A 22,735-nucleotide genomic window follows, 5' to 3' on the forward strand; every position below is an offset into this window, starting at 1 on the left:
TCATGGTTCATGAGCATCTTCTCTTCCCACTGCCTGCCCCGTAGACAGCGGGCTCCAGCCCCAGACTCCAGGACAACAGCTTTCATACATGTGAGGTCAAAACACTGTTTATATGAAATCCATAGTTAGGCTTGGGTGTGAGGTGTTCCCAAAAGTTCAAGTGTGAGACAATGCAAGAAGGTTCAGAGGAGAAGCGATTGGGTTGTGAGAGCCTTCACCCAATCACTGAATCAATCACCTGATGGGATTGACTGAGTGGTAACTGAAGGCAGGTGGGGGTGTGGCTGGAGGAGGTGAGACCTTGAGGCATGGCATTTGGGAGTGGAGACCTCTCTATGCTTCTGATAATCATGTGAGCTGCTTCCCTCCATCTCACTCTTCCACCATGATGTTCTGCCTCACCTTGAGCCCTGAGGAATGGAACCTGCTGTCTATGGACTGAGACCTCTGAAACCAGGAACCCTCAAATCAACTTTTCCTCCTCTACAATTGTTGTGGTCAGATTTTTTTAGTCACAATAGTGAAAAAACTGACTAAAACACATATCCATATAAATAAAATTCAATATAACATGTAATATACAATGCAGAATGTATACTGTATAATATGTGATAGGTGAATATACTATGTTATATGGTATGTAAAAACATACATGCTCACATACATGTATACATGTGTACATGTCTCTCTGATCCTCCTAGGTGCTGCCCTTGGCCCCTGAGTGATGTGCATGGTCACTGGGTACACATGTTCCTCAGTAGCCAGGCTGTCTCCTGCTTCATTTCATTCCTTTCCCATTTGTCACTCAGTATCACACAACCACTTGCCTCCGGTCATCACTCAGCATCCTGCACCTGTTCCCTGTTTACATTTGTACTGCTGCAGTCCTCGCTGATTTGCAAATCTGAATCCATTTTGATGATTTAAATAATCTTTGAAAGCAAGCTGTGTCTGAGAAAAACTTTTCCCTAGTACATAAGAATAGATTGATATCCACACTGGACTCAGCAAATAGTCACATTAAGAAACAGATTTGTTTCTTTCTCCTCATTCCCAGGACAATTCTTCATCCAACTTTTTAGACCAACATGTTTAATTTGCTCAAGCTGCTATAACAAAATACCATAGAAAACTTGCCTTTAACAACAGATACTTATTTCTTAGAGTTTTGAAGGCCAGAAGAATAAAATCAGGGTGCAGCAAAGTCAATTCCTGGTGAAGGCCTTCTTTCTGGTTGGAAGATGGACACCTTCTCTTTCTGTCTTCATGGGGTAAAGAGAGAGCTCTGTTTTTCTTCTCTTATTGGGATACCAATCCCATCACAAGGGACACACCCTCATGACCTCATCCAAATCCAATTTCTTCCCATAGGTTCCCCTCTAAATACTGCAGGGGTACCATATTTGGGGTTAGGACTTCAGCACATGAATTATTTTGGAGGGGGTGAGATACTTTCAGTCAAAAGATTTTAAAAAATCCATATAACCTATGAAGACTGGTGGTGGGACTTTAAATGTTCACTTGTGGTAAGTGGATTTGAATTTGGCTGTTGAAAGCATCTCTGCCACTAGGCATGCACTTGGAATGATGCTGGAGGGAGACAATCTGAAGGGCCTCCAGGGTTCCCAAAGTTGACGTGGTCGCCACTCTGTCTGCGGTATTTAGCTGCACCTGATGGGTCCCTTCCTTTGGCTCACTGTGCTTCTTACCAAGGAGGAGACCACTGCAGCCAGGAGCCTGGTAGAAAGCATTCTGATGATGAAGAGGATCACAGCCACCTCCAGCACACAACCACCATGTTCTCTGCCAGTGGAGGTGCCCTGGGAGAAATATACCAATCCAACCTCTTGTGTTACTGAAGCCTCCCATTTCCCATGGTTTTGGGTAACAAAACCCACACAACTTTTATCACTGTACATAGTTATAATTGCTGTATTTTATTGTTGTTAACCTCTTACTGTGACTAATTTATAAATTAAACTGTATATGTATAGTACAAAGCATAGTGGATATGTCTAGGTACTATCTGAAGTTTCAGGGATGCACTGCGGTCTTGGAATGGATCTCCCATGGATAAAGGTGAATAATTACATCTTCTTTGTGAGGTTCATTAATACATGGAGAATATAAACCAAGTAGGTAGAGTTACTCTTTTCTACTCAAAGGGTAGAGAGGCATTTAAGCACCGAATGCACTTGGATAAATTGCATATGGTGGTGTTTCTGCTTGGCTTCCCATTGTGTCTCCTTCCATTGGGACTGCCTGAACCCTTGCTAAGATTACAAAACCCTTTGGGCCAAATTGGTTGGGCCAGGTGTGGACACTTAACCCAGCCTGGTCCTATAACATTACATGTTACGTGGGTGGCAACATGTCAGTATGGTATGGCAGAATTATTTTTAGGCATAGGTGGTTGACATCCAGTCCAAGGGGATTACTCAGAAAGACATTGATTGACTGGAATAAAACATTAAGGGGCTGGGATGTGGCTCAAGTGGTTGCATGCTTGCTTGGCATTCGTGCTGTGCTGGGTTCGATTCTCAACACCACATAAAAATAAAATAAAGATGTTGTGTCCACTGAAAACAAAAAAAAGTAAATATTAAAAAATTCTCTCTCTCTCTTTCTCTCTAAAAAAATTGAAAGATAAAACTCAGTGAAGGTGTTGCTTGATTCAAGTACCTAAATACTATAACAGGATCCACACCATCTCCACTTCTTGACTCTGTTTTCTTAGTGTTGGTGCAATCTCAGATTATGGTGCCAAAAGAGCTTCAGAAGCTCCAGTTTACAACTGTCAAGTCTAAGTCCACAAAGAAGAGTTCAGTGTTAGTTCCCTAAAGCCCCATTGATGACCTCACTGCATCTCCTAGGCTCTGCTTGAGTCACATGCCTAGGGTTGAGCCAGTCCCTGTGGCTGGGAAAATGTAATGCTCTGACTGTGGCTCACCTGGAGTTACAAGCAGAGCCAAGGAATTAGAGAAACAGGAGAAACAAGAGCTAGGGAAATCCCCCAAGTTGCCAAATGTCCCCTGCCCACTGGAGCCCTAGGGGACACGTTCTGCCATGCACACAGAGAAGCAGAGGGAGTGCCTATTAAAATGAGAGAAAGACTGACAGGAACACATGGAAAGGATGAGAGACAGAAAGCAGAGGGTTTCCATGGCTTTCCAAGGTCTGCTTCTGTCTCTCCCAGAGGCTCCATGCACGTGTCACTGGTGTCTGTGGCTTGACAGTTTGTCCTTGTTTCCTGTCCCTCAGTTTCTGTGGCTTGAAAGTTTGTCCTCCTTTCGTGTCCTCCATTCCTTGCCTTCTTGCCTTCTTTCCACCCGAGGCACTTGCATTGGTTTATCTTACTTACAGCCGCAGACATTAACCAGTTTATTTTACTTACAGCCAAAGACATCAACCAGGGAGTTCATGGAGTTTTTCCATAGCCCCACAATGAGAAAGCAAATGGGCTGTTTCCCAGGCTCAGAAACCAGAACCTTTAGTCTGCCTTGGAAGGAGAAGCAAAGCAAAAACAAACAACACTGTGCTGTAGTCAGCTCCTTGCCCCAGGGGAGAGAGCATTGCTCCTCTATTCTCCAAGGATGCCGTGTGGGTAAAGCAGCTCTATTAAGCCAGTCAGCATGTCCCACCCATTGGAGCAGCGATTGACTTCCTGATGGTCACATGACATAACCCTCACCCAGCACAGCCAAAAGGAACCATTTTCCAGGTTTTGGTTGGAAGTATCAGGGAAGCATACTTCCTTTTTCTGTTGGAATGTGAGAAGATTGCAGGGCTGAATTGGGTCAGATTTTTTGTGGTTCATGGGTCTGAGCATGGACCAAACTCAAGGGAGCAGAGCCCAGAAACACAGAGATATAAGCTCCATCCCTGTGAGGTCATGTGAGTCCTGGATCAAGCTATGCCTGAAGCAGTAATGACCTCTGGATTCTTCAGGTGTGTGAGCAAATAAATTCTTTTTCCTTTTCTTAGGCTTACTTGAGTTAGAGTTTTTGTCATTCAAAGCAGAAAGAATCATAATATAGTTACGGGAAGTTGGGTTTGAGGAAAGGTGTCAGGTAATCTGTAAGATGGAGAGGCTGAACTATAAACAGAGACAGGTTCTAAAACTCCAGTAGGCACACTTTCTCCTTTTTTTAACTCATAAAACACTTTGCTTCTACAGTAGATATGGCATGTATCACCCACTGCCTTGAATTACAATTACAGTTCTTGTATAGTGAGTACAAATTTCACAAACATAAAACTCAGGTGTGCAGAAATGTAACTTTCTTTATTGTTTTATAATTGAGCTTAATTTAGCTCACACACCTTCATTTCTGCTAATGGTGGAGAACTTAATCTTGCCAATTCCGAGCGATTCTGGCAGTCCTGGTTTAAAGCATGGGATCTTTTGCAGGGAATCAGTTCAGGATTCCAAATCACTTTCCCCGGGGGTGATCTATGGGCCTGGCGAGTAAGCAGACCATCTGGTCTGGGCTAACCTCTGACCGTGGAGAGCAGCAGCCCATGGCCAGTCCTGGCTTTGTCCTTGCCCATCCCCCAGTTCAGCTTCTGCAGACTCAACCAGGTTCTCTGATGGCTTCCAGCTTGGGCTGCCGCGTGGTCTCTGGGCTCATAACAAAGTCCCTTTCTCTTCAGGTATGCCAGCTGTTGACCTTCAGCTGCCCTTGGCATCCCACTCCAACATCTGGGGACTCCCGGGTCTTTCCTAACCTGCAGGAGTGAGGAGTGAGGAGTGAGGGGCAGGGTCAAGTCAGCCTCCTCTCTGCCTAAATCAGCTCTGTTCCCCCTTCTCAGCTCCAGAAACCTCTTGTCAACTTGACTGGACCAAAGAATACCCAGATACTTAGTTGGACATTGTCTATGGGTATGTCTGTGAGATAAGCCTTTGAGTTCATGGGCTGAGTAAAACTGACGTCTTTCCCCAGGTGTCGTCCAGTATGCTGAGGGTCTTAATAATATAGAAAGGTAGAAGAAGGAAAGACTGTGTGTGTGTGTGTGTGTGTGTGTGTGTGTGTGTGTGTGTGTGTGGTATTTATATCTCTATCTGTAAAGTCTTTATCACTGTCTCCTGTCTGTTTGAGTGCTTGAGCTGGGACATTGATCTTTCGTCCTTAGCACTCCTGATCCTCAGATTCTCAGATCTTCAGATCAAGATTCACTCTTTTTTCATCCCTCTGTCTCAGGCCTTAGAACTATACCACTGACTTTCCTCATCTCCAACTTGCAAATAACAGATAGTGGAACTTCTTAGCCTACATTGTTGCATGAGTCTGTCTATCTATCTATCCATCCATTATCTATCTATCTATCTATCTATCTATCTATCTATCTATCTATCTATCATCCATCCATCATCTATCTATCCATCCATCATCTATCTACCTATTCATCCATAATCTATCTACATACCTATCCATCCATCATCTATCCATCCATCATCTATCTATCCATTATCTCTCTATCCATCCATCATCTATCTCTCCATCCATCCATCCATCCATCCACCATTTATCTATCTACCTGTCCATCATCTATTTATCTGTCTATCCATCATCTATCTATCTGTCCATCTATCATCTATCTCTCCATCCATCCATCCATCATCTATCTACCTGTCCATCATATATTTATCTATATATCCATCATTTATCTATCTGTCCATCTATCATCTATCTATCCATCCATCATCTATCTATCCATCCATCATTTATCTATCTATGCATCCATCCATCATCTATCTCTCTACCCATCATCTGTTTGTCTGTTTGTCTGTTTGTCATCACCTATCTGTATGCATAGGTCTCCTGTTTGAGTTGTCTCTCAGGACACCCTGAGTAATCCACCACCACAGGCTCACCACAGCTCTTCTTGATCTCAAGGAGGGTGTGGGGCTCACTCCACCTCACGTCTCTTGCTTTTCCCCTGGGAGCCCAGCAGCCCCTGCACAGGAATGCCAATTGTTCTCACTGTGAGCTGTGGATTGATTTCTTTGCCTAGGCTTGCTCTTGATTTCACTTGGAATACAAAAAAAAAAAAAAAAAAAACGCTTTTCTCTCTCACCTGCCTGAAGCTTTAAGCTGAAAACCTTGGTTTCCCAGACTGTGCCTCTGTTCTGGATTCTGAGTTGGTTCTGCAGCTTCCAGGGGCAGAGTGGAATGCTTGCCGGGGGTCAGCTCTTCCCTGCAGCCACTGACCTCTGCTTGCAGGTCTGTTTTGGGGGAGGGGAGACTGTGGGGTGAAGAGGAAAATGAAAAGAAGAACTTCGGAGGAGGAGGACCGCTTGTGGGAATCCACAGCATGGTCTGGCTCCAAGGGGCATCACAGTTGTTTTTCCAGAGTCCTGTTCTTCAAATGGAAAGATCACAGCTGCCTCCACTGCTGTCTGCCTGACAACCCCTTAGTGGGCCAAATGCTTCCCTCTCTACAGAGAAGCACAGCAGCCAGAGGGTGTCACTTCAAGTGTAAGTGCTACTTTACTTTAGCCACTTGGACTGGGTGATTGTGGTTCTTTTAGCAGATGAAAGTTGGCCCCAGTGCTTTTAAGTAGCAGCCTTCTCATCAAGGAGCTAACAGCAAGTTTTCTGCAGTGTCACTGGGTGAGGTGGCCTCTGAGTCTGTTGGGGATGTGACCTCTTCAGTTATCCTCAGTGTTTTGGGTTCAGTTGTGATTGCCAAGAGGCTATGTTGAAGTTCTAGCCCTCCTACCTGTGAAGAGGACCTTGTTTGGAACAGTCTGTGTAAGTAAAGGATTAGTTGGACTAGGGTGGACCCTAAACTTAATGACTGGTCTTTTTAGGAGAGGACACAGATGCAGATGCGCAGGGAGAAGGCCATGCAAGGGTGAACACAGAGATTGGAGTGGGACATTCTCCAAGGTAAGGCGCACTGGGTGGTGTGGGCTGGAGCCACCAGAAGCTGGACAAGGCTGTGGAGGGAGCCAGGCCCTGCTGACTACAGATCCCCCGCCCCCTTGAGCTGTGAGGATGTTCTGCTGTTTTAATCCACTGGCTTATACTTCTTCACTACAGAACCTCTAGGAGACTAGGACCCCCACCTATTTGGTGACCCCCCTTGGTCAGACATCTTGAGGGCAGCACTCTCCTCTTGCTGGGCTTGAGCTCCCAGCAGCTGTGGTCTGAGCTTCGGATGGCTCAGAGCTGTGCTCCTTGATTATCCCTCTCCTGGGATGGGAAAAAGCTGCCTCCCCCAGGAGGTCTTGCAGCTCCTGTGGTGGGTCACTAGTGGGTCACTGGCCAATTTGGTGTTCCTCTGCTTCTGGTGGGACCATCTCTGTGGCACAGTTGGTGCTCTGCTCTGGGGCTCTCCTGGGAGGCAGGATGAGGTGCTCTCTAGGGGAGGCCTTGTTCTCATCCCCTGTTCTGCCCGCTCCTGCTTCCCTTCCTCTTCCTATATGAAGTGCTATAGCACTCTGTTGTCCCCGGTTCCTGAATCCCTGTCTCAGGTTTTGCTTCTTGGGACGCTCCCCAGAGGCCTGGACTGTGCTTCTCTGAAGGCAGAACCTCATCACAGGATGAGGCCCTTATGAGCTGTGCTCATCCAGCTTTAACCCCCTGGGAATCACCCAGAGAGCTTGTGAACTCGGAGAGTCAGTCTGGGGTGGAGCCCAGGAGCTGGCATTTGTAACAGACTCTCAGGGCTGCTGCTGGTGGTCCTGGGACCACACCTTGAGACTGGCTGGCCTGAACTCGTGGGTGGGTGGGATCTCCTTGGGTCTGGGCAGGACTGACCACCTGAGGGCAGGTGGCCAGGAGAGGTTTGGGGAAGCAAGTTTGTATGTGGGATTTTTGAGGTTGGGCAAAGAAGTAAAGAGGTCTGTGTGGTGGGCTGGGGATTGGGAGGTGTGAATTCAAAGGCAGATTCCTGAGCCTTACCCCTTGACCTGTGTCTAATCCTCTAGAAGGGAACATCTGTGGACAGAACTCTGAAGAGCTGTTTATCTTGAAGTTTGAGGGAAACAGGAGTCCCCAACACCACTCTACCAACTGAGATGGACAATGAGATGTGATGACATCACCTGTTGTACTGATGATTATGACTAATTCAAGTAGATGTCAGTTTTGTCCTCTAGAAATTCAAGGTAAGTTTGATTTCCCATATCAGAATAAGATTCAAATGATATCTACCAAGAAATTTGACATGGCCTGGGCTGCCCTTAGTTACTCAGACTCATTGGAATGTTCATTTTCCTTGGTTCAACATGGAGAAGGGGAAGTTTTATACCAGCACAGTTCTCCAGATCATTGGAAACCAACCCAGTAGATGTGTGGGCATGCTTTATGGATTTCCTAATGCAAATAAGATTTTCCTTTTCTTAAAATATTTTTGTTTTAATTAATTATACATGACAGTAGAATGCATTTATGCACTTTGATATACCATACATAGATGGGATTAATTTCTCATTTTTCTGAGTGTACAGGTTGCAGGATCATATTGGTCATGTAGTCACATATATACACACAGTAATGATTTCTGTTTCATTCTACTATCCTTCCTATCCCCACATCCCTTCCCCTTTCCCCTCTTCACTTCCCTCTACCTAATCTAAGGTAATGTTATTCTTCCCTAGTGCCACTTGCTTTACTGTGAATTAGCATCTGCATATTAGAGAAAACAAATTTGGCCTTTGGTTTTGTGGGATTGGCTTATTTCACTTAGCATGATATTCTCCAACTCCAACAATTTACTGGCAAATGTCATAATTTCACTCTTCTTTAAAACTGAGCATATTCCATGGACTATATACACCACATTTTCTTTATCTATTCATCTATTGAAGGACACCTAGGCTGGTTTTATAGTTTAGCAATTGTGAATTGAGCTGCTATAAACATTGATGTGGATGCATCACTATTGTATGCTGATTTCAAATCCTTTGGGTAAAAAACAAGTAGTGGGATAATTCAGACAAATGGTGGTTCCATTCCCAGTTTTCTGAGGAATTTCCATACTTCTTTCCATAGTGGTTTCACCAATTTGCAGTCCCACCAGCAATGTATGAGTGTACCTTTTTCCCCACATCCTCACCAATACTTATTGCTGCCTGTATTCTTGATGATTGCCATTCTGGCAAGAGTTAGATGAAGTCTTAGAGTAGTTTTGATTTGCATTTATCTAATTGCTAGAGATTTTGAACATTTTTACATATATTTGTTGATCAATTGTATTTCCTCTTCTGTGAAGTGTCTTTTCAGTTTCTTAGCCCATTTATTGACTGGGTTATTTGTTTTTCCCTGTTAAGTTTTTTGATTTCTTTATATATCCTAGGGATTAATGCTTTATTGGAGATGCATGTGGTAAAGATTTTCTCCCAATATGTAGGCTCTCTTCTCACTTCATTGTTTCCTTTGCTGAGAAGAAGCTTTTTAATTTGAATCCATCCCATTTATTGATTCTTGATTTTACTTCTTGCGCTTTAGGATTTTTGTTAAGGAAGTCAGATCCTAAGCTGACGTTGTGAAGATTTGGGCCTATTTTTTCTTCTATTAGGCACAGGGTCTCTGTTCTAGTGCCTATGTTTTTAATCCACTTTGAGTTGATTTTTGTGAAGGGCGATAGAGGTTTGCTTTCATTTTGCTACATATGGATTTCCAGTTTTGCCAGCACCTTTTGTTGAATAGACTATCTTTTTCTCCAGTGAATGTTTTTGGCATCTTTAGTTAGTATGAGATAACTGTATTTATGTGGTTTTGTCTCTGTGTCCTCTATTCTGTACTATTGGTCTACAAGTCTATTTTGGTTCCAATACCATGCCATTTTTGTTACTATAGCTCTGTAGTGTAGTTTAAGTTCTGGTATTTTGATGACTCCTGCTTTGCTTTTCTTGCTAAGGATTTCTTTAGCTATTCTGGGTCTCTTATTTTTCTAAATAAATTTAATAATTGTTTTTTCTCTTTCTATGAAGAATGTCATTGAGATTTTAATAGGAATTGCATTAAATCTGTATAATGCTTTTGGTATTATGGCCATTTTGACAATATTAATTCTCCCTATCCAGGAGCATGGGAGATCTTTCCATCTTCTGAGGTTTTCTTCAATTTCTTTCTTTAGGATTCTGTAGTTTTCATTGTAAAGGTCTTTCATCTCTTTTGTTGGATTGATTCCCAGGGTGTTTGTTGTTGTTGTTGTTGTTGTTGTTGTTGTTTGTTTGGTTTTTGAGGCTAATGTGAATGGAGTAGTTTCCCTAATGTCTCTTTCAGTGGATTCATTGCTTATGTATAGGAATGTGTTTGATTTATGAGTGTTGATTTTATATCCTGCTACGTTGCTAAATTCATTTATTAATTCTAGAAATTTTCTGGTGGAATTTTTTGGATCTTCTAGATATAGAATCATGTCATCAGCAAATAGTGATAGTTTGAGTTCTTTTTTTACTTATTTGCATCCCTTTAATTTCTTCATTTTGTATAATTTCTCTCACTAGAGTTTCAAGGCTGATATTGAATAGAAGTGATGAAAGAGGATATCCTTGTCTTGTTCCAATTTTTAGAGGGAATGTTTTCAATTTTTCTCTATTTAGAATGATGTTGGCCTTGGTTTCAGCATATATAGCTTTTCCAATGTTAAGGTATGTTTCTACTATCCCTAGTTTTTCTAGTGTTTTGAACATAAAGATGTGCTGTATTTTGTCAAATTCTTTTTCTGCATTTATTGAGATGATCATATGACTCTTGTTTTTAAGTCTATTAATATGATGAATTATGTTTATTGATTTCTGTATGTTGAACAAACCCTGCATCCCTGGGATGAATCCCACTTGATCGTGGTGCACTATCTTTTAAATATGTTTTGTATGTGATTTGCCAGAATTTTGTTTAGAATTTTTTAATCTATGTTCATCAGGGATATTAGTCTGAAGTTTTCCTTCCTTGATGTGTCTTTATCTGGTTTTGGTATCAGGGTGATATTAGCCTCATAGAATGAGTTTGGAAAGGTTCCCTTCTTTTCTATTTCATGGAATATTTTGAAGAGTATTGGAGTTAATTCTTTTTTGAAAGTCTTGTAGAACTTGGCTGAGAGTTTTCTTGGTTGGTAGGCATTTGATGGTGTTTTCTATTTCATTACTTGAAATTGATCTGTTTAAATCATGTATGACCTCATCCTTCAGGTTGGGTAGGTCATATGTGTCTAGAAATGTGTTGATGTCTTTGATATTTTCTATTTTATTAAAATATAAACTTTCCAAATAGTTTCTAATTATCTTCTGTATTTCATATGCTCCATTGTGATATTTCCTTCTTCATCTTGTTTTTTAGTAATTTGAGTTTTCTCTTTGTTAGCATGGCCAGGGGTTTATGTATTTTATTTATTTTTCTCAAAGAATCAACTTTTTGTTTTGTCAATTTTTCCAATTGTTTATTTTGTTTCAATTGAATTAATTGCAGCTCTGATTTTAATTATTTCCAGTCTCCTACTGCTTTGGGTATGCTTTGTTCTTCTTTTTCTAGGGCTTTGCGATGTAGTGTTAGATCATTTATTTTGACTTTTTATTCTTTTAATGAATGCATTCAATGCAATAAAATTTCCTCTTAGTACTGCCTTCATAGTGTCTCAGAGATTTTGATATGTTGTATCAGTGTTCTCATCTACCTTTAAGAATATCTTTATTTCATCCTTGACTATCCATTCATCATTCAATTGTGTGTCATTTAGTCTCCATTTGTTACAGTAGCTTCTATTTTTTATTTTATCATTGATTTCTAATTTCATTCCATTGTGGTCTGATAGAATGTAGGATATTATCTCTGTTATTTTTGTATTTACTAAGAGTTGCTTTGTGGCATAAGATGAGGTCTATTTTAGAGAAGAAGCCATGTGCTGCTGAGAAGAAAGTGTATTTGCTCATTGATGGATGAAATATTCCATTTATGTATGTTAAGTCTAAATTATTGATTGTATTATTTAGTTTTAGTTTCCTTATTTAGTTTTTGTTTGGAAAATCTGTCCAGTAGTGAGAGAGGTATGTTAAAGTCACCCAGCATTATTGTATTGTGGTCTATTTGACTCTCAAAATTGAGAAAGATTTATTTGATGTACATAGATGGTCCTTGGGCATAAATGTTTATAATTGTTATGTCATGCTTATATATATTTCCCTTAAGAATTATGAAATGTCCTTCTTTGTCTTGCTGATTAACTTTGGTTTGAAGTCTATTTATCTGAGATAAGGATGGAAACCCTTGCTTGTTTACTCAATTCATATGAGTGATAAGTTTTTTCCCATCCTTTCACCTTCAGCCTGTGGATGTCTTTACCTATATGAGGATGAAGCCAGTAAGATTTTTCTACCCAACAAAACCATAAACTTTGCTTATCCCCACGATCTCTAAATGACTCAGTCAGTTCAGTCTACTATAACAAAGTACCAGAGACCAGATGGCTTATAAAAATGGAAACTGTCCTCTCACACCTCTGGAGGCTGGGAGGTCCAAGGTGAACTGGTGAATTTGGAGTCTGGCAAGGGTTGCTTCCTGGTTTACAGATGGTGCTTCTTACTGTGTCTGTCCCACATGTCTCACATGAAAGGACCCAGGGGTCTCAGGCCTCTTTTATAAGGGGACTGACCCCATTCATGAAGGCCTCTCATCAGTTCTCAATACTCCATATGAATTTTAGGGGGACACAAACATTCTAGCCACAGTTGAAAACCCTCCTCACTCTGAATGTGTTAAGACTGGTAAGGAACACTTTCTTTTCAAATATACCTAGATTTTTTCTTTGCTTTTCTGGGTTGTTGCAAACTGACTTGAGAGTAACCTTATCCCAGTGTTTCTAAGCAAAGAAAATAAATTCACACATAGGAACCCAGGGTTTATTAAGGTGGTACTGTTGAAAAACCACCAGGGGGCACTGTGAAAACGCAGACTTGGGCCATGGACCTGCTGAGTTGGGTTGGGAATGATGTAGTTATTTGCCTGTTAATGAGCGTGTCAGGTGCACAACTGGATTAAAGTGCATTATCACCTGTGTTCCAGGTGTTTTCATGTGTTATCTCATTTAATTCTCTAGCAACTCTGCGTGGGAGGTATATCTAGCCTTATTTTATAGATCTGGCAACTAAGGGTTTTGCTCATGAGATGCCTTAAATCGAGGGTGCTTGTAAGAGGTGAAACGGGGTTTTCAAATTTACATTTGTCTATCTACAAAGCCCTTAGTCTTAAGACTGAAATCTGCAGGAGAGCAGGGAAGGGTAGAAGAACCAGTTTTCTTTTAGGCAATAAGGCAAGAATGCACTGGCTGGTAGGCACAACTTGGTTTCTCTCAGCTGAAGAATGGAGCATTTGCCTAGTGCGAACTTGTTTGTAGTCTGTATGGGTCATGAGAGCCTCCATCGGCTGTGGTAACAAGCATCTTCAGAAACTTAGTGCCTTCAAATAAGAAAACTTTATTCCTTGCTCATTGTACGTGTCCTTTTTTTTGGGGGGGGGGCGGGGGGGGTCTGCTCAACCGAATCTTTCTGGGGCCTCCCAGGGCAGTGTTGCTGGTCTAGTTGTTTGGCAGTTGCTGGGAGATAAGAGAAGACAAGCTCTCAGGAAGGTCTTGAACTGGCAACCGCATGCTCCTGCCCAGAGAGGACACCTATGGCTCTTTGGACTGTAGTGATCAGAACTAGTTCCCTGGCCCCACCATGCCCATGTGGGAGCCAGAGACATAAACCTATCATGTTCGGGGAAGTACTAATGAGGACGTATGACCACTGCAGAGCCCCTATCAGGGATAAGATATTAAAATTTTGATATTTTATTCATCCTGAGTTCTTTTGTTCACATTCATTTTGAGTTTGCAAAACATTGCTTTGAGACATCATTTTTCTTGATTGCTAACTCTTTGACACTCCCATAAAGTTTGCACCCAAGTCCTGCAAATAGAGATAAGATAAAAAGTATGAGTTTTGACTGAACCTTTGCTTTTACATTAGAGCCCTGAAGAAGAAAAGCAGCACTTACAGAGAGGGAAGGGGTTATTTGACATCTACATAAATATTGACAGAAAAGGAAACAGTGAGAAACACAGTCTCACAGAAAAGAGGAGACAGAAGGCAGCCCATTGGAGGTGGAGATTCCCAAGGTGCATGCTCCTCAAAATCTTTATTTTATCAGCACCCCATACAAGAGACCTTTTGTGCACAATTTCCCTGGTGTCACTCCAAGTACATTATAAAGACAATTAAAACCTGTATCCCAGACCACAAAGTTTCTAGCGATTGGGTGAAGGTTCATCAGTGTGAACTGAATGAAATAGCTTGTTCAAGTAAAATTGATTGGAATCTTGGGGAGCAAAGTGGAGATTTTGGCCTCCAGGCCTTGCTTCTTTCCTTAGGAGCATGGTTGTATAAGATTTTTTTCTAAGGCATTATTGGAATTCCACAGAAACTTCTTCAAGATGTCACAGAAATTGATTTTGGTAAAGACTTGAGATATGTTCCATTTATTGAACTGTAAATATATAGCATTTTAACTTATTTTGATACTTGGTATGATTTTTCTTTTAACCAATGTCTCTCAAATTTTGTACTTCTGTGGATTTCCTGTGGGGGTGAATCTATAAAATTGACCTAGATTCTCTCACAGCAGTGGGATTGATTCCCTCTTCCTTTTCTTTTCCTCTTTGTTTCTTTTGGTCTATGTGTCTTGTAAAACATGTCTGTGGACTTGCCTGATAAAGTTGAAAAGAGAACTTCTTCAAAGGCCAGCATTAGTTGTTAAAGGTGTTTCGACTTTGAACATCAGAGACATGTGCCCCACCTGTGGGGTGAGAGGGAGACCATTTTTTGACCACACCCTTGATTTAATCTTTGGTGTTTTTGTTCTTCAGTAAATCCCAACGTCCACAGAGTGTACCCACAACAGATATGGCCACTAGCTAATTATCTTGACAATTAGGAAAGGCCTCTGCTCAAGGCTCTTGATGGACGATGTGCTGTTTTTCCAAATGCTGTGTGTTATTTGAAATCAGGCTTTCTGGGAATTTTTCACATGATTCTCTTCTGCATTTCCAGAAGAACCACTTGGCAACACTTTGCTATGGCGGGGAGTCATTTAGTGCTACATTAGTAATTCACAGCTAGTGGGCTCCCTTCTCCTGCCTCCCTGGGGATAATTAGGGTGTCCGAGAAGTGTAGATTCATATTTGTTCCCTGGGATTAAACTTGCAAGCAGGGAGCCTGGCTGGCTCTTGGAAGAAGATTCATTAAAGTGATAATGGCAACTGCTGCTCTCAGAAGAGTGTTCCAGGTACAGAAAGAGCCTAAGAGGGGAGATTCTGTACTTGGGTTACCAGTAACCAAAGCATGTGTCACTAACACGTGGGCAGTTCTCCTTTGCTCAAAGCTGTGATAAGCCCCCGGCATGTAAGGTCCACCCAGAGCCCAGGGTCAAGCGGAGCCTGAGATTCACCTGGGAGTGCCCCTTTGTTCACCCCACCCACCTTCCTGAAGAAACCACTTGTGCCCAAACCCTTGCTCCAAGCTCAAGTCTCCTTTTGGGAAACCCAGCCTCAGCCAGATGTTCCAGGCAAAGGAAGAGGGTACGAAGGCAGTTTCATCAAAGCATGTTTCCCAAGGCTTCTCTGGAGACTTCCACCACATGTGTGGAGAGAAGGTGGGCAGGCTGGCCATGGGCTGACTTAACTCTCCTTAGCTGGTGTCCTGTGGCCCCAGGCTCAGCAACCACACACAGTGGGTCCTCAAATAATTTGACATCTTTGCTACAGAGATGGGAAAACCTACAATGGTGTGACTTTCCTGTATGCAGTTAATTTGGAGGAATAAAAACAGAATCAGCCATCTATTTTAGGATAAGATGAGTAGACACCTTGGCCATGGAATTCTCTGGGGTTTAAAGTATCAATTCTTCTATAGTCACCCCCCCACTTTCTTCTTTGCTCTCTAACTTAAATTTGGCTATAGTTTTATACTTTGTGTGAGGTTCAGTGTAGATTCAGAATCAAACTTATAAAAATTCTGTGAAAATCAAAAAAAACAACTGGTGGTTGAAACCCTGCAAACCCTTCCATAAAAGCCATTCTGCATCGTAACTTCCCTGATGGAGGGTCAAAGGCTCCCGGTTTCAGGAGAAAGTGCATCCCGGCCCTTCCATTGGAGCCTCTCTTACTTTGGGCCAATTTAATCCCATGAATCTCCGTTTTCTCAGATGCAAAACAGGAGATAATTAGGCCTCTCATGTTGGGTGGTAGGAAGGAAAGAGAGAGTGCTCTAGCAGGGAAAGCAGCACATAATAAGAACTTAATAAAAGATAAACATGGTTTCATTATCATTAGGCAATGTTGGCCAAACAAAGACCTGAGTTCTGGGAACAGGGAAGGAAACACTTCAGGGGATGATGGGATGTTAAAAAATCTGCCTTGGAAGAGCTACATTTTCCTCAAGTTCATTGTAGAGAGAAAACTGTACACGTGGATGTGGTGGTGAAGACAGTGGGCACCGCCAAGAGCAACTGGGGGCATTGAGAAAACCCGGTAGCAGAGTCCAGCCGCTTTGGACCAGAAGGGTCCTCTTGTGTTGTGTGAACTTCTAGTTTTGGAAACTATTGGAAAAGTGCAGTCTTTGTCAGAAATGCAGGGAAAAAGTGCCGGTGTGTTGGGTGCACCAACCTCACAAGGCCAGGGCACGGGGTTTTGATGGTTGTCTCGCCTCTTTCCTTCATGATCTCATTCAACCTTGTCTGCAGTCGGCAATGGGTATCTGAACAAACAGATTATTTTATGTGTCCCTGTTTAGAGATACAGGGTGAGTCTTGCTTTTTTTGGGCTGGAGGCAAGAACAATAAAGACAGATGATGAAAGGCTGCAGAAAGAGCTTTGTTCACCGTGTGATGTGCTGACGGTTTTAGAAGCTGAGCTGAAATTAAAACTCTTGCACAGTCATTGCCAAATGCACTTTCCAGGACTCATGGAGAATATCAGAAGAGAATTATTGGTGGAGTGAATTTTTTTTTGGCAAATTTTTCTTCTGATCCCCTTTTATGTACACCTCCTAGTTTCTGTGCTACACAAAACCGAGCCTTTCTAGAAGGAGATGCTCTGGAGAGTCACACATGCTTGCTCCATAGGGAGAAATTTCCAATTGCTTAAATTCCCAGGAGAGAAGGTTGGGGGGGGAGGGGATAGGGAGAGAAATTAATCTCCCCGAAACAATAAAAACCCATTGGTAGAAAGTCTAACTTTTTAAGCTTCTCTTTTTCCTAGATTCCATTTTTTAAAAGCACAAGTCAAAAACTGGTGCTTTGAAAGGAATATTTTGCAAATGAAATTGGGAACTCCTGGAGTGTTTACACACCTGCCTCACTGCCCCTGAGAACATGTTTTGAATGAACTGTGCAGGTATTCCATCTCTGTATAATTTTACATTAGGGCAAAAGATCAGTTACACTTAGTGCCGCCAACTGGACAGTTTTAAGTCCTCCTCAAAATGGTCACACATCAAATCAAGAGTCGTTGCAGGAAAGTACAATAGCACAATTCAAGCACACTTAAAAATTGCCACTATTTTTCAAGAATGTTTAGTAAAAATGATAATAAACCAAGGAGATCTCAGTTTGAACACAGAGGTGATTTTAGTAGATGTTAAAAAACAGCCTCATTAAAACTCACATTTGCCCCCATCATGTACACTGGCCCAAGTTTGAACTGTGTATGTTGATTTATAGATCTGTATAGGGTGGTTTCCCAAGCACAGAAATTGTATTCAGCAACAGAATTCAGTCTCTGAATTCCAAAACTTTCTGGTCCAGTGTCCACTAAATGTCAGTTGGGGGAGGAGTTGGAGCATACCAATAAACTCCCTGGTGAAACCTGTGTGGCAGGATCTAGCAGGAGCTGGCCATGGTGAGCACAGGGTGTTTGCAACTGCCAAACACCTGGTGTCACCGGAGCCCCCAGCCCTACACAGAGCAGAGTTCTGGTCACCCTCTTCCAGATCCAGATGTTTCCCTGGAGTCAACCAGTTACCTGTTTCCTGCGTGTCCCTCTGGACTGTGTCCCACACGTAGCCCACACTTTTAACACATGTGGAAAATGCTGTGCCTGCTTTCGCACACTTGAACTTTTCAGTTACTTGATCAGCACATCCACTTTTATCTCATTTTCCAAAAGTCTTGTTTGGTTTTCTGTTGAAGGGATGTGCCACAATGTATGTAAACACTCCTGTTTAAAAACAAGAGTATGTGCAAAAACGAGGAGTATGTAGATTGTTTTCAGGATTTAAGTTTTTGCTACAATGTAAATTATCATTATGTGAATATTTCTTTTCCAAAATATTGTATATTGGCAGTTTGTTTTTGGTGATTCCCATTCCATGGTATAAATATACTACAATTTTTTTTCTCCTGTAGCAGTTTCATTGTTTCCTGTTTTGGGCTTTTATGAATCAAGCTGGAGTAAAACTGCTGGGTCATGTTTGTGTGTGGTCAACTGTAGAAGATCCTGCCAAATAACTCTTGAAATTGTTTGGATAAGCATACTCCCCCACCAGCACTGTTGGAGAGTTCCACCTGCTCCACATGCTTGCTGGAGCATGATATTATCAGAATTCTCCATATTAGCCATTCTAGATGTAGAATAGTATTTCACTGTAGTTTCCATTTGCATTTCCCTGATCACTGATGAGTTTGGATGACTCCTTTTGGGTCTATTAGCCACTTGGTTATTCACTGAATGATCTGCCCAGTCACATATTATTCTGTTGGTTACTTGTTGTGTTCTTATTGATTTGAAGAATTCTTTGCATATTCTAGATACAACCCCTTCATCAGATTACAGTGTATGGAATGTGTCCCTTCCAGATGTAGATGTTGAAGTCCTAGCCTCCCATGTGATAAAATTAGGAGGGAATTAAGTCGTGAAGGTGGATCTGAAATTAGGGCCTTTGTTAAGGACACCCCAAGAGCTCTATTTCTCTCTATTCTTTGCCATAGGAGGTTACACTGAGAAGGCAATTTGCTGTCCATTACTGGGTCCTCACCAGATTTGAAACTTCAGCCACCTACATCTTGGATCCCCAGCTTTTAGAACTGAGGGAAATAGATTTCTATTGTGTATAAACCTCCCGATGTGTGGGAGGTTTATTTTCAATATAAACCTCTGAGTTGACTGGGATGCAGATGTGTGCATTGAAAATATCCTCCCTCTCTCTGGGTTCCCATTCACTCCCTTAACAGTGCTTTCAAGTGAACAAAGCTTCTTGATTTTTAATTTAGTTTATCAAAACTTTTCTTTGTAGTCAATGTCCCTTTTGGTCCTTTATGGATATTTTATGATTTTTTTGCCAATTCTAAGGTCAGGTGAATATTCTCTTATGCCATCTCCTAGGTGTAAACTCACCTGGAAATAATTATTGTCTATGATGTGAGAGAACAAGATTTGTTCTTAAAATGACTACTTAGTTTACCCAGCACCATTTACCAGAGGGAGCCTTTCAACCTTTCTGACATCTGCATGATTGAATAACTCGATACCATTGGGATAACATTTTTTTTTCCTAAACCCTGTGCTGAGGATGGAACCTTGGGCTCTTGGCAGGCCAGCAAAGCACTGTAACACTCAGCTCCATTACCAGTCCCTTAACTGTGTTTTGATCAGAATAAGCCTTGAGAGTAGTTTGAGTGTATTAGCTTGTTCCTGTCCATGGACAAAGTGCTAAGCAAATCTCCTCTCCTTCTTTCCATGTTTTACAGGGAAAGGATGTTGTAGGGACAGACAAAGCAAGACACCAAAGATAGCAGGAAACAGTTTTGTTTGGTTGCAGCTGGGTTCAGAGGGCACAGCTTTTGCTGTAATCAATCAATCCCCTGAACCCCAAGTTCAGGTAGTTTCAGAGTTTTATACCCAGTGTGTAAGGGGAGGGTCTCAGAAGTTCACAGTCTGCAGAAGTTCACATAAAAGCAGCTTTTTCTTTCACTCTTCTGGGCAAGTTAACCCTTTAAGGACAACACCTGAGAAGGGGAGAGCTTCTTCTACCCTTTCATTCCTCCCCCTGCCAGCTTTTACCATAGAGTCCAGTTGGTAACTTATCTTAGAAATGTAGACATCTCTGTGAAGCCCAGCTCAAGGCCAGAGGCCTTGTTTGCATATTTCTTCAAAGTACTATACTGGATATGTTTGTGAAAAACTAGTGAGGGGGTGTCCAGGACCTAGAGTGCTGGTATCTTCCCAGCCAGTGTCCAAGTAAAACAGGGCAACACAAAAATAGGAAGTTTATCTACATTGAACTCTTTTTCAGAGACTCTTTTACTCACAGTCCTAAAATCAGTCATGGTGAAGATTTCTGGAGAAGCCCAGTTAAGACTTTTCTGTGGAGAAAGGGGGTGCCACTTCAAGGAGGCAATCAAAGCTTTTGAGTGGCACACCCTGGGATGACTTCATGGATGGGCCTAGTGGAGTCAGGGCCCCTCCAGGGTTTGGTCCATTTCTATCACATTCTTCTTTCTGTTCTGTCTCAGCGTATTTCTCCCTGGCTTGTGATCAGCTCAATCTATGCTTCTCTGCAGTTCTCATAGCCCCATCTGCTCTCCCCCACCTTGGTCGGTTCTGACACCTCTCTTGGGACATCCTCTCCCTGCTGGGGATTCCTCCTGACACTTGACATCTTCTAGAAACCTCTCCTGACCATATCATCCCTCATGGCTCTTCCCCACTCCTACAACTCCTATTTTTTTTTCTGAATTGCTGGTTCTGGCCTTGGTATCATTATTAAATATTTCATGGATGCTTGTCTTATCTCTCAAGCTAGAGACCCAGATATGCAGGGGGTCAAAGCGCCTCTCTTACTCAAAGCAGTTTCTCCATAAATATTTCATGGAGGATGAAGGAAAGAATGGGCAAGGGGGCAGGGAGTGTGGGGTCACAGGAGTATGGTGCCCCAGGGTCTGAGAAGCACAGGCAGAGTTCATGGCCATTAGGGGGTCAGACTCCACCCCGCCTTCAGTCCCTCAGACACATTCTGGGTGCCTGGTGCTCCTGTGCCCCAGAGTTGGGGTCTGCTTATTGAGAACTGCCTTAAACCCTCACTTCCTTTTTCTGTTTGAACTGGAAATGACGCCCTTTCATGGGAATAATGAGGAAGTTCAGGATGAGGAGGAAAATCAGTCTGAGTCAGACTTTTTTGGGGGTTTGTTTTGTTTTAATTGAAAATGGAAGATCTATGGCTGACATGGTCCTTGCATCAGAGAACAAGCCTTCAACCAAGGAAGCTGTTGGAAGAGGAGGGACCCAGACCAGCCCCTTGGGGCTGCTCAAAGACGTGCTCTCTGCATAGGTAAATCAGAGCACCTACAGAAGGGGACACATGTTAGTTAAACAAGACCAGTATGAGGAGCCCTCAGTGGATATCATGATTCATGTTTGCGCTGGGATTTTTGTCACATATTCCAGACAGATGATTTTGGAGTTCTGTCCTTGGGTCTTGACAGGTATGCTCCACTAAGCTTCCCCGAGGTTTCTAGCAGAATGGAAGGAGTGATCTGTAGGTTTTTCCTCCCTATTTAAACACTTTCCCAGACTTGAAAAGTTGAGAAAGTAAATATTGCCAACTCAGCCTTCACTGCTTCTTTTTTGGTGATTTCTAAGGAGTGTGCAGTGTAAAAATAAAGCCCATGTTCTGGTTTTGCGTGTGACTTGAATCAGGCACAGTCACACATCTGCTAATGATGGGTTTGCCACTTGCTACATGCACATTCCAAGGAACACATTAATCCTTCCTTCCTGGATATACTTTAGGTCCCAAATTGTATGGCATAATGCATTCCCAATGACAAAAACTCAGAACTCAAGATCCAATGGACCAAGGCTTGAGTTCCCCCAGTCTTCTCTGAGAAGGGAGATGTTTAATCCCATGAGGAACCCACCCTTGACATCACATCTCCATCTTCTCAGACCGAATGCCCAGCCCAGCATGGATTGCTGAGAACAGGTCTGCCAAGAGAAGAGTTGGCCTGTGAATGGAAGAGAGCCCACAGAGCTGGCTGCCATTCCCAAAGGGTGATGGAGGTCAAGTGTTATGCTTGGGTTTAGGAGCCCAAGAGCCCTCAGCTCCTGCTTCTTCATACAGCCTTTGGGCTAGGGCCTCCTCCCTGATCCTGGCCCAGACCCAATCATAGCCCAGGAAACAGATGCCATGCACCTCCTGCCAGCCAAGAAGCTCCCCCAAATAGTGCCAAATATGTGATAGTGAGATGCCCTGCAGGCTGAGTGTTCCTAACCAGAAATATATTGGTGTATTGGATTTGGAATTTTGAGGGGTATTTTGGAATATGTGCACACACATACAGAGAATTCTGGGGACAGGTTGCACCAGATTAACTTATGTCTGACATACATAGCCTGAATGTAATTTCGTACAATATTTTTGTGTACCTATGTTTTGACTGTGACATAATATGAGGTCTGGTATGAAATTTTCCACTGCAGTGTCATGTGGACGTTTAAAAAGTTTCAGATTTTGGAAATTTCCAGTTTCAGATTTTCACATTGGTTTCATTTTCTCTTTTTGTTATGTGTTTTTGCAGTACTGAGGGTTGAACCCAGGGCTTTGCGAATGTCAGGCAAGAGCTCTGCTCCTTGGCCACATCCCAGCCCTAGATTTTCTTACTGAGGGGAATGTGCAACCTGGAGTGCCAGTTTTGAGGCAGACCTGGTTGTTTATGATCTTCAGCTACAGACTCAGCACAGAGTGTCTGAGGTG

Source organism: Marmota marmota, unplaced genomic scaffold, assembly GCF_001458135.2.
Source record: "Marmota marmota marmota unplaced genomic scaffold, marMar, whole genome shotgun sequence".
Classification (NCBI taxonomy): domain Eukaryota; kingdom Metazoa; phylum Chordata; class Mammalia; order Rodentia; family Sciuridae; genus Marmota; species Marmota marmota.